This window comes from Phyllostomus discolor, chromosome 12 (genome assembly GCF_004126475.2).
Source record: "Phyllostomus discolor isolate MPI-MPIP mPhyDis1 chromosome 12, mPhyDis1.pri.v3, whole genome shotgun sequence".
In the NCBI taxonomy this organism is placed as follows: Eukaryota; Metazoa; Chordata; class Mammalia; order Chiroptera; family Phyllostomidae; genus Phyllostomus; species Phyllostomus discolor.
In genome coordinates, this window is record NC_040914.2 from 12642478 (window position 1) to 12646478 (window position 4001).

The 4001-nt window shown below is 33.8% G+C and overlaps 1 pseudogene; it reads right to left on the minus strand.

Annotated features, from left to right (window-relative positions):
- Positions 1 to 2009: 2009 nt before the first annotated feature.
- Positions 2010 to 2795, minus strand: LOC114511409 (annotated as a pseudogene).
- Between the last annotated feature and the right edge of the window lie 1206 nt (positions 2796 to 4001).

Consider the following 4001-nt stretch of genomic DNA (forward strand, 5'->3'; position numbering starts at 1 on the left):
TGAAATAATTGAGATTTCCTTGCCTATGTTCTCCTCTAGGGTTTTAATGGTGTCATGGTTTATATTTAAATCTTTTATCCACCTTGAATTTATTTTTGTGTATGGTGTAAGTTGGTGCTCAAGTTTCTTTTTTTTTTCTTTTTTTCTTCCTTTTTTTTTTTTTTTTTGCATGTAGCTGTACAGCTTTCCAAACACCATTTTTTAAGAGGCTATTTTTACTCCATTTTATGTTATTGCCCCCTTTGTCAAATATCAATTGACCTTAAAGACTTGGTTTATTTCTGGGCCCTCTGTTCTGTTCCATTTGTCTATCTGTCTCTTTTGATGCCAGTACCAAGCTGTTTTGATTACAGTGGCCTTGTAATACAGTTTAGTATCAGGCATTGTGATGTCTTTTACTTTACTCTTCTTTCTCAAAGTTGCCACAGCCATTCGGGGTCATTTACGGTTCCATATAAATTTTTGAAGTGTTTGTCCGATATCTGTGAAATATGTCATTGGTATTTTCATATGGATTGCACTGAATCTGTAGATTTCTTTGGGTAGTGTGGGCATTTAATGATGCTAATTCTTCCAAGCCATGAGCATGATATATGCTTCCAATTATCTGTGTCTTCTGTAATTTCTTTCTTCAGTGTTGTATAGATCTCTGAGTACAGGTTTGTGCTGCTTGTGTGGTTAAATTTATTCCTTAGTATTATATTTTTCTTGTTGCTATAGTAAATGGAATATTTTTCCTAATTTCTATTTCTGATATTTCATTGTTGGCATATAAAAATGACTTTGATTTCTGAATGTTGAGTTTGTATCCTGATATTTTGACAAGTTCATTTGTTAGATCCAGTAGTGTATTTGTGGAGTTCATACAGTTTTCTGTGTACATTATTATGCCATCTGAAAACAGTGACAGATTTATTTCCTTTTTTCCTATATGGATGCTTTTTATTTCTTTTGTCTTGTATGAACACTGTGGCTAGAATTTCAACACTATTTTGGATAGAAATTGTTAAAACATACTCCCTTCTCTCTGATCTTAGTGGGGAAGCTTTTGTCCATAGTATTTTCATGTGATCCTCTGTATTTCTGTATTGGGTGTAATTTCACTAGTTTCATTTCTGGTTTCATTTGTTTGGGTCATATGTCTTCTTTTTTGTTGATGAGCCTGATTAAAGGAATGTTGAATTTGTATGTCTTTTGAAAGAACCAGCTCCTGGATTTATTGATCCTTTGGATTTGTCTTTTAGTTTCCATGCCATTTAATTCTACTCTGATCCTGTTTATTTACTTCCTTCTAGTTTCTCTGGGATAAGATGGGAGTTTTAACAGTCACTCGATGTTAGGAAGATTCACCATTATACCACATCTGTGGGTTTGCATGGTTCTCTGATCTACTTGGTTGTTGGACTTCCATAGACTCTGATTTTCTGGCACTCCTGGTGGTTTTATTTATTTATTTATTTATTTATTTATTTATTTATTTATTTAGATTGCTTGTTACCTTTCTAATGTTTGTGTGAGGAGAACACATGGGGCTATCTACATGTCCCTCTTGGCCAGAAGCTGAAAAGGAAGCTTTTTAATAAGAGGAGCTAAAATGTTCAGTAACTGAGGAGCACCTGCCCTTCCATCTCTTTTACAAGTATTTTGCCCTAGCAAATATAAACTTTAAAATTCTTCTCTAAAAAGTAATGAGAAGTTCAGTGTTGTGAATAAATTCAACTTATTGCAATATTTATATTAATGATTTTTGTGTTTATATACCTATATCATGGGTAAATTTTTATTTATTTTAAAAAATATATTATGGTTTATTTCATGAAATATCCTCTGCATCAGCTCTGGTTTAAAACCAGTTAGTTACATGTTTGTGATTTGAGAAGAATTGTATACAATCAATAAGACCCCACTGAAACCTTTCTTTCATGGACTTTCCTTGTCTTTCCACCTAGAGATACAAGACAGTTCTCAATTTACATGAACAGCATCTTTACAATTGCTTAAAAAGAAAATTAATATATAAACAATGCTAAGCATTTACTAAATAAGTCACAGGCCAATAAGTTCAATTGTGTAGATGTTAAATATAATGTGAAAGAGGTTTTGAAAGACTGGGTAATCTTCTGTGTTTCCAACATGTTTTCGACTGCCTGAAGAGAGTATTTGGTTTCCTTCTTACCTGCAAAATGGTAAGCTCTACTTCTTTGACTAGCTGTCCAGTTAGCATATTTTATGTTGTACTTTTTGTGTTTGCACTTGCTGTTGAATTAGGAGCAATAAGGCTTGCCCATATGTAAAGTTGAAACAAAGCTCTCAGATTACTGTTGTTCAGTCTCAATGTTTGCACAACATACTTTCTTAAAAGTTCAGTGTTTCCAAGTCCACCTACAGTATATTTAACCTCATTACACTGCTAACAGTATAAGTGGTTGTGTCCAAAATTCATCATAAACTTCTCCAAACAAAAGGTTGCTTTAACAGAGTCACATTCATTGATATAAAGCCCTGCAAGTGCATGCCAGGTTTCTTGTTGCCCAACTAATTGTCCCAGACCCTTATTCAGTTCCTGACTGGTCCCCAGTCTTTTCTCCTGAGCATTCAAATAGCAATTTAAAGTCTTTCTCTTTCAGCCACATATGTTTGATTTTCATGAACAATTTGATCATGCAGTTGTATAGTTTCATCTTATCTTTCCATGGCCTGAAACTCTTGCAACTTGGTTAGTTGACTCTGGGACTGCCAGGGAACTATACTCTCAACACCTACAGAAAAAACAATGCCAAGTATCCAGTCACAGATTAGGCCTATAATAATCACTTATTCATATATGATCTAAACACATTTCTAAACTTAGTAGCATATTCCAAATTGATTCCTCTATGGTGTTCATAATTTGCTCACTATTTCATGAGATTTCTTTTCTCTATATTTTAACTTTTTAATTTTTTTTTCCTGAGACATTGGAAAGCCCTGAGATATTACCAATATTCTGAAAATATTAATTAATTTTAAAATTAAACAATCATGTCACTGGTTGTGTCTCTATGTATAGAGGTCTGTATGTCCATGCATTCTGGAAATAATTAGAATTAGTTTAAAATAATTCCTTGACTTAATTGGCTCACATAAATGAAACTATAACAAAAACTAACCCAATTTCTAGTTCATTACTAGGCAATACTTTTCATAAATAAAGTGATGTTATTTTTGTTAAATCTGTTAATGACATATCAAAAGGATGAGTCAATGACATACATAATATTGCCGTGCACATATGAGATCGGAGTACTTGTATGTTTCTAATGAGAATGCTTGTGGCTGCCATGGAATAGGCTTTACTGTTTACATGGTAACAATATCAAATACATCTTTAAGAAGAAGAAGCTTCATGAACCAAGTGTGGACAAGTGGTTTGAAAAAAACCTAAATATGTATAATTGATAAATGGCTTGCTTTTCTCCATACTAATTAATGGAAATATCATTATATGCTTGACATTTTGTAATTCAAAAACAAGTTCTTCAATAGTCTATTTATATAGCATCCAATGCAGTAGATAGAAGAATAAATAAGAATATAATATTAAAGAAATATCTTTAAAACCACAGTAGTCTATCATCCATTTCTGTAAAGAAGTCTGTGTGAAGTCCTGCCCAGGGTTTGTGCTCTGGGCCCTAGAAGATAGCTAGGGTGGTTGAGGGAAACCTACCAAATATAGTGGAGTTGGGAAGAGGATCTCCCTGCAATGGAATAGTTACCTGGCCAGGCACTTCAGTCTGGATTGATATTAGAGCAAGGGTAAGGGTGGGTGAAAGTGCATTTCAAAGGCCAAAATTATAAAGTTAGCAGCTTGAGTGGCTTTGCTGACCACTTGCCATGATAAGACAAACTCCAGGGAGGTTGAGTCCACACTGTGAATGGTTTGAGGGGATAATGACTTACCTGAAGGAGGGACATAGAAAGAAATCACAGTAGAAATAAAAACCTAGTGGTTAAAGCAGTTG